At 40.5% G+C, this 9251-nt stretch overlaps 1 long non-coding RNA gene across 1 annotated transcript; it reads right to left on the reverse strand.

Annotated features, from left to right (window-relative positions):
• Positions 1-2040: 2040 nt before the first annotated feature.
• On the reverse strand, positions 2041-5194 carry LOC146649654 (uncharacterized). Its single transcript, XR_014908347.1, has 3 exons — positions 2744-5194; positions 2422-2582; positions 2041-2154 (listed from the first exon to the last, which is right to left on the reverse strand). It is a non-coding gene; the product is annotated as an uncharacterized LOC146649654 (long non-coding RNA).
• Between the last annotated feature and the right edge of the window lie 4057 nt (positions 5195-9251).

Consider the following 9251-nt stretch of genomic DNA (forward strand, 5'->3'; position numbering starts at 1 on the left):
GAGATAAGACTGCAGTCCTCCAGTCTTCCATTAAGAGCCTCAACATCGTCTTGGGTTTTGAGAGGTAAAACCACCCCTTCAAGGAATTATGCAACTAAATCAATTTTTCTACTTCAGCAAGGCATTTAACATCTTGCTATGAACCAGTTGAGTCTCCTTCACTTCATCTAAAATGGCAAGGACTTTTCGCTTGATTCACTGTGGCTGCTCAGTTTACTTTGCATCAGTTTAACACTTGGCCTAGAGAGGTTAAAGCACACAACATTTACTATAGCAGTCGTTCTCAAATTGTAATACGTGTACCACCTATGTCTGGTGGTACGTGGGAAGTCTCCAATATTTTTTTGTTAGGATTAAATAATTGTATATGTCACGGGTGTGCACTAGAAGGGATCCAGATAGCAAGGAAACACTGAATCAACGTTGAGGTGTGACGTTGACCTAACGTTACACTTGCACCCTTTACTGTTATTGAAACGTCAGTTTTTGATATTGAATCAATGTTGAAAGCTGACATTGATTCGACGCTATATTTTCTAATAATGTTGACATCGAAACAATGTCAGATTCTAATATTGAAACACTGTTGAACTATGATGTTGATTTTCCACTTCTTTCGCACAGTTGCTTTTTATTGAAACAACAGTTACTGGAAATCATGACTGGAAATCTACCATTCTTTATAGGTATTTTAATCAATACTAAACTACTGCATGTTTCCATCATATTTAAACCACCTAAACACATAATTGTACTTATTCCTCAAATTGGACACCCTTTATATGTTAAAAAATGTCTCACAATGTATCATGTCAATAGTCCTGGTGTCCTGGATTGTTGATTACCTGACAGGAAGACCACAATATGTACGTCTCCCACAGTGTGTGTCTGACAAGGTGATTAGCAACACAGGGGCACCACAGGGGACTGTCCTCTCCCCCTTCCTCTTCACCCTCTACACCACAGACTTCAGCCACTGCACAGAGACCTGCCATCTTCAGAAGTTTTCTGATGACTCTGCGGTGGTTGGATGCATCAGCAGGGATGATGAGACAGAGTACCGGGCTGTGGTCGACTCCTTTGTCACGTGGTGTGAGCAGAATCATCTGCAGCTCAACGTGGCAAAGACCAAGGAACTGATCGTGGACTTCAAGAAGACCAGGAAACACTTGACCCCTGTTTCAATCCAGGGGGTCAGTGTTGACATTGTGGAGGACTATAAATACCTTGGAGTACACATTGACAATAAACTGGACTGGGCTAAAAACACCACAGCACTTTACAGGAAGGGCCAGAGTCGTCTCTATTTTTTGAGGCGACTGAGGTCCTTCAACATCTGTCAGAAAATGCTGAGGATTTTCTATGAGTCTGTTGTGGCCAGTGCGATCCTCTATGCTGTTGCATGCTGGGGGAGCAGGCTGAGGGTCGCAGATGCCAACAGACTTAATAAACTGATCCGTAAGGCCAGCAATGTTGTGGGGATGGAGCTGGACTCCCTCAAGGTGGTGTCGGAGAGGCGGATGCTGTCCAAGATAAAGACAATGTTGGATAACACCTCCCACCCACTCCATGACATGTTGGTCAGTCACAGGAGCTCGTTCAGTGAGAGACTGAGATTACCGAAAAGCACCACTGAACGACACAGGAAATCATTCCTGCCTGTGGCCATCTCCCTGTACAACGCATCCACTTAACACACTGTTTGCTGCTACAACTACACATGTTTCTTTTCCAAATATTTATTTATAAGTGACTTATGTATGTATGTATGTATATATATGTATATATTGTACTATTCTTAGTTAGCGTATTGTCTGTCTTGTCTTAATGTTGGTTTAAAATGGAGCACTGTAACAAAAAATAATTTCCCCCAGGGATCAATAAAGTATTCTGATTCTGATTCTGATAGTCAGTTCTAAAAACAGAAAGCATCACACATCATGTAACAGAGAACAGAAAAGAAAAAAAAAGGTCAATAGACATGTATCGTTTGCAAAATATTTTATTAAAAGACAAAGTTTCCTATTAAGATTTCTATGTTTCACGTCACTTTTTAATTTTTACAATCCGGAGCATATCTGAGCCATTTCTGGACTGCTTGAGCAAAGACAAACTCAGACATAGAGTTTGCCCCTACCTGCTGCGTCAGGCCATCTAGGACAAAAATAGACACACACAGAAAAAAAAAGACAAAAAAAGTGAATTAGAGCACATGAATAAGCTCTTGTTAATTGACAAAACAAGCCGAAGACCAAAGACTCCATCTCCAGATTAACCGGACATGAAAGTCTTGTTATTAAGAAAGACAAAGTAATATAGCAAAAACCGGACATAGGATATGTGAAACACACCCAGCACATCAATTGATCCCTTTATTGTTTACTGTAGGCTCATAAAACTACAATAAATGATAAAACTTACCAAATATGCATCTGCACTGCGCTGTCTCTTTAAATGCCATTTTTTGCTGTCTGGTCCTTGTTTTTTTCCCTGCCCAATTGAGTACCGAGGCCAGCTCGTTTGGCGGTGCGGCAGACTCGCACCTCCAGTGTGGTCCCTCCAATCAAGGCAAAGCGCCTCACCTATAGACACATTTTAAGAGATGGAATTAGCGTGTCTCATGTCTTAAATGTGTACGCAAGTGCTTGTGTGTTTAATCAACAGGCATGTTATGTATTTTAATCAAATCTGATAGCTATTACACTTTATAGTTACAAAGTGTACATAACCTTTATATACTTACCATTGCCTTATTTGCCTCCGGTGATTGAAGGGCTGCCCCTGCATTGTTTAGCTCCTCAATGTTGTGCAAAGGCAAATCCAGAGGCAATACCCCAGCATCTACAGATTCATTGCAGCAGGGATGGCGGTTGGCTCTGACCTCCTCACGGAGTTCGTTAACTGCTCTGGTCAGGTCTGACAGCATCGTTAACATCTTTTGTGAGGTCGCATCTGTTTCAAAGAACAATTCTAGAAAGATTAATGGCTTAAGCAGTGGGAGGCGAAAAACGAATATATCCATAAGTGATGGTGTAACATTCTGCATTCAAATATTACCGTATTTCCCGGACTACAAAGCGCACCTGAATATTAGCCGCACAAGCTAAAATCAGTGGAAAATCCTGTTTTGTACATACATTAGCCGCACCTGACTAAAAGCCGCAGGTGTTTCAATGTTGACTTATCATATGTAAGAGAATATGCACAAAGGGAATTGTCAGGAAAGAGACGGCTGTTTGGAGACATCACTTTTATTAATATTTTGAAAAACAAGTTATGGGTACATATTTGCATAACTTTTTAGGTATATGTACAAGTAGCGGTAATTACAAGTACGAAACATGTACTGTGCTTCATAAATGAGTAACAAATGTAGTACATAACAATAACCTACAGCACACCAGAAAAATAGATTCAGACTACCTTTTAGGCTCAGGTGCAGTGACATGGCTTTAACAAGAAGAAAAGTCAGTCATTCACCACCATCTTCCTGCGCACTAAAACCACCAAAGTCCTCTCCTCCAGTGTCGGATACGAACAGGCTCAGGATGGCTACGTCATCCACTCTCAGCTTCTTTCATTCGTTGTCACTTACAAAACCAAAGAAATCCTCGTTGTCAGTGTCAGAGTCGAACCCCCTCTGAAGGGCCGTGGCGGTGTCTTCCTCTCCATAATGCAGCAGTCCAGCCCTTTGAAATCCGTTGGTGATCATGGATGTTTTCACACTTTTCCACGCTGTCAGGTTCCACCGGTGGAGTTCAGCATAACTTGCTTTTCGCAAGTTTATCGCCGCTCGTCATCCACGACTCCCGCTGAACGCGTAGCGTTAATTTGAAGTTTGTTTTTCGCGCTACTTGTACAGCACTATGTTGCCTGGCGAATGGACACGTGACCAACATACCACTCTTGAACCCCGATACTGTGTGTCTGATCACATGCCCTCCTGCCAGTCAACGTAGTGCCGTACAACAGCGGAACAAACAAAATAAATCCTCTTACGATATCACAAAAATCTTGGACAATCCATAAAAAAGCCGCAACTGACTAAAAGCCGCAGGGTTCAAAGCTTGTGCAAAAAGTAGCGGCTTATAGCCCGACAATTACGGTAGTTGTTGTAACTGTTAAAAGTGTTTACTAGTTTTTGCCTGTCACATATATTTGATATTTGTATATGTAGCTTGCCATCACCAGTGTGTGAATGTGTGTGTGATTGGGTGGATGACTGAATGTGTAAAGCGCTTTGGGGTCCTTAGAGACTAGTGTAGAATAAGGAGGGGATGTTTTTCTCATTATCATTTAATATTTTAATATGCCATTATTAGTTCATTAGAAGTATATAACCAGCTTTGCATTAAGCATAAATTGAAGTTTTTGATCTTACATTATTCTTTGCATTACAGTGATGGTGATAACTTTAGTTTGATCTTTTCTTACAGGTACCAGAATAATAACATGATTTTCCATTGCAGATGTAACCATGATCATTCCATACACATTGCAGTTTGTTGCTTATTCTAGAGTTGTGCTCAAGGTAATTAAAGGTTAAAAGCTACAGCCAGCGCGAGTCTGGCTGATCTATGGAGGGCAAAGGCTTTGAGCTTGGAAGGCCGCACGCGCTTACACAGCACTTATAAGATGTTATTCTTGGTGATTTTGTGCTTAGTCATGTTTTAATATGTTTAAGTAGAAGTAGCTGATCCAGCAATATTCATTTAATATTATATACTTGATTTAGAGCAATACACACTGATGGTCTTAACAAATGAAAGAGTCCTTGTAGCTGCCATGTTGTGTCTTAGCAGGGTACAGACGGTTCCAGGAGACGGGGGCAGTCAGCGTCTGCCCTCGGGAAGGAGACAATGTTATTCTTTGTGTTAAATAAAATTGTCAACATTGATTGTATTACACCTGTCACTACGCATGAGGGGGCGTTCTAATACCCTGATTTCATAAAACTATGGTGATGTGTTTTTTGAGATGAGATCTGAGACTGTCTGCATACAGTGTCCATCTCCCACGTGTGTGATCATTAAATCATCGTTTGACTCAACCCGACCGGACCAGTGTTGTTATTGTGGGTTTTTTCCTCTGGTGTCCATCCCAATATTCTGAACCTTAACACTAGTAAAAGCGCTATACAAATATAGGCCATTTACCATTTATACCATGTAAACTGTGAAATTCCAAGATTTTCAAACTTGCCTTGTAATAGTGGCCTCACAGAGTCTCTGGAATCTACAGAAAAAAAATCACAACAAGATGACATTCAGGAGTATAAATTGGTGTTTTGAAGATAAGAGTACAATGACATTGTGATGCAGCTTTAAAACTATTTTAAAAGCATACCATCTATAGGGAAGACATCGACATCAGACTGCATGCTGGGGAGATTGCAAAGCTGTGTCGGAAAGTCATGTACGCATGCAACGTAAAGTTAGGTGAGCATGCAACGTACAGTCACGTGGGCATGCCGCGTGAGCATTCGAACTGAGTCTAAAGTTTTGGTTACCTGGAGGGATGTACCACTGTGAGAGGGGTGCTGTGGAATAGTCCAAGTGATCCCTGCTGTAATTTCCCAGTCAACTATACATAAATTGCACGTCGACACGATTTTTTAAAGCTGGTGAACTAGACCAGAAATCATTGATAACAAAAGAACAATAAATCTACTTTCTCCGGTACTTTATACCCGCTCAGTTGCAATGCAATTTAACGCTCAACTACAAATCAATGGCTTTTTGATGGTGACCGGCGCGGAATGATGGTCAACTATAAATAGACATTTTCTCGATGTTGTTGTTGCCACCTGGTCGACTACAAATAGATCAAATATCAATGACAAAAAAACAACGGTAAATCAACATCATTACAATGTCCCTATAGTAAGACCGTCGGTTTACCACAGTATTTCAATGTTGTTATAAGATTGGCATTTCAACCCTGACCGTAACGACGGATCGGATGAAAAATCAACATCAATTCAATGTCGTCTTGCTATCTGGGGAAGCCCATATAAACAGATTTAAGGTATTTAAGCAGCCCTTTCCTGCCCAGTCCGACCAGGCTAAAGCTATTACAAAAGCTACTGGGGTGTTTAGCTGCAGATGAGAGGTTGTATTCCATTGTCCAAAACAAGGGGTTTAAACTATGATGAAGGTGCTTGAGCCATGCCATGATATCCCGTTGCGCATCCACTTTAATGGCAAGATCATTCCAGGCATGTATGAGCAGGAAAAGATTTAAGTTATGGCTGAACTGTCCCAGGCATCTTCTATTGCCCTAACCCATACAAATGGGTGGACCTCCAGGTCAACGGAAAGCTACGTGACCGTGACAGCTCATTATATCACACCGGAGTGCGATATAATGAGCGGTATTATTGTAGGGTCTACCTTACAATATAAAGCACCTTGAGGCAACTGTTGTTGTGATTTGGCGGTTTATAAATAAAATTGAATTGAGTGGTAGATACAAAGCCCTATACTGACCTATATTGTACCATAATTTTTTTTTAATAATTGCGTGGACTGAGCCTAGAGTTTAATGTTTTTAACAGGCAAAACATAGTTCAATAAGTAAAAAAGTAAATGTTCAATTTTTGTCTTTTTCTTTTTTTACTGATCCGAAAATTGATCTGATCCATGACTTAAAACCGTGATCCGATCCGAGCCGTGAGAGTTTTGATCCGTTGCACCACTACAAAACAGTGAGGAAATATGATTTGAATTATATCAAGTTTGGATTCTTTTTGGAGTGGCATAGAAGATGAGCCCACGCTTAGTGTGTGGCGAAGTTCTTAGCAATGAATGCATGTAACCATCAGTGTTGGGTAAGTTACTTTAAATTAGTAAATGGTAAATGGCCTGTATTTGTATAGCGCATTACTAGTCCCTAAGGACCCCAAAGCGCTTTACACATCCAGTCATCCACCCATTCACACACTGGTGATGGTAAGCTACATTGTAGCCACAGCTGCCCTGGGGCGCACTGACAGAGGCGAGGCTGCCGGACACTGGCGCCACCGGGCCCTCTGACCACCACCAGTAGGCAACAGGTGGCAAGTGTCTTGCCCAAGGACACAACGACCGAGGCTGTCTGAGCCGGGGCTCGAACTGGCAACCTTCCGATTACAAGACGAACATGTTAAAAATAACTGAACTCTTGAGCCACGATCGCCAGCTCTACGGGAAGAAGTTCCTCCTGCGCACAGACCATGCGTCCCTCACTTGGCTGCTCAGCTTTAAAGAACCGGAGTGACAGCTAGCCCGGTGGTTGGAGACATTGCAAGATTACCACTTTGAGGTTCGTCACTGGGTCGAGGCTCCCAGTTGTTGTAGTCGCGGGTTCGTCTGTGTGTCTACCCCTGTATTTCTGCCGTGTGTTTCTCCATGTTCCAAGGTTTCACACCTCAGGTTTTCATGTTTCAAGTTTCTCATTGCAGGTTTTTGTTCTTTTCATTGTTATTTTGTAGCTGTTCCCAGTTTAGGTTTTTGTTTGCATAGTTCCCTGCAATGCTCTGCTTTGGTTTTTATTTTGCCTTTCATTGTTAATAAATTTTCTCACAACTACGCTATTGTCCATGCTTGCGTTTGGGTTCAAATCCTCCTCCTCCAGATGATCTGCCACGCAGATCATGACAAGGTGACAGTCAGCAGAGTTTTAGGACAGTTGTCTACCAGTTGTGTATGGCAGTTGTCTGCGGTTTAATAGGCGAGTGGGTCTATCACATGCTTTGCCATGTGACTGGGCTGGGCAGACATCTCCAAAATCATTGAAGCACTTTTGGAAATAGGACAAACCAACCAGATATCTGAAGATTAAACCGCTACATTTTCAGCTAAAACAATTTTAAAGGGGTAATAGGGTATTTCAAAGCACGGTTCAGTTATTTTCAACATGTTCATAGTTGTTGTTGAGAAACGCCACCAGGCCAAAGCAATGGTTTTGACTCAATCAGCATTAACCTCGCCTCCTGACTTTGATGGGTGAGGCTGACAGATAATATTGATTCAAGAACAAAGCCACAGTGTCAGGACTGCCAAAATGAAATAAATAAATACATAATTAAATAATTAAATGTGTCATTAATTAAATAAAAATTGAAATAAAGAAATAATTGATTAAATGTTTTAAATTGAATGAATAGGCATTTAATAAATTATTTAAATATTGATTTAATTCATTCATTCAAATGTTATTAATTAATAAAAGATGTATTATTTATTTAATGGCGTATTTAATTTATTTATTTTGTCACTCCTGGCCCTCCATTTTACCAGACCAGAGGCTCACTTTCCATTCAAAACATCCTCCAGTCAGCTTGGGTCCTCATTCTTCTATAATTCCTCTGCCACCGCAGACATGACACAGATAAGATAAAATAAGAACTCCATTGATTCCTCTTGGGGAAATTCACTTGTCACAGGAGCAATAAAAAGTTATGAAAACGGACAAAAGAGTAGAAAAAAATATAACATGTAATATCAAGACAAGCAAAAAATACAAATAGAAAACCAAAGACAAAAGTCAATTACAGTGGTCCCTCGCTATAACCTGGTTCACCTTTTGCGGCCTCGCTGTTTCGTGGATTTTTTTGTGCAATTTTGCATGCTTTTTTGTTTGTTTGTTTGCATTGTGTTCTGCGTCCTGATCGGCTGTAGACCACTGTCAATCAATCTCCGTTCTGTGTCTTCTGTCCTGTAAAAAATGCATTCAGCTTGTCAAATTTACATAAATCTTTGATTGCTGGCAGTGTGACTCTGAAGTGCTGTACTGTATGTTTGTAAGTTTTTTCCCCAACGAACACAACAATGTCAACGAAATGTTTTTTACCGTTAAAGGAACCTGCGGTAGCACCCAACAGGCGGGGGAAGATGCAAACCATCGCACAAAAAGTTAAAGCTAAAGGAAGATAGAACTTATCACACTTTCAACTCATTATAAACGATTAAAAAATCCAACAAATAACAAAAATGAACACCAGATAAAGAAAAGTGAATGGTCCAAAATGTGCTCCAGTCAGACATTAAACTTCAGTAAAATTATGCAGTAATGAAACTTAACTTTAATCTGAGCCAAACCAATTTTCTCAGTTGTAAATAAAAAAGTGAACTAAACGTTACCCAACAGAACCTGAATGAATTATGTCCAGTGTTTAACATCTACTGAAGCAAATTAGTTTGACTTTCATTTGGCCTGCACTACACCTTGTAATATAATTTTAATTGCTATAGAAATACATTTTGACTTGA

Source organism: Rhamphochromis longiceps, linkage group LG17, assembly GCF_057381845.1.
Source record: "Rhamphochromis longiceps isolate RC_006_pf linkage group LG17, R_longiceps_female_GT1.1, whole genome shotgun sequence".
Classification (NCBI taxonomy): domain Eukaryota; kingdom Metazoa; phylum Chordata; class Actinopteri; order Cichliformes; family Cichlidae; genus Rhamphochromis; species Rhamphochromis longiceps.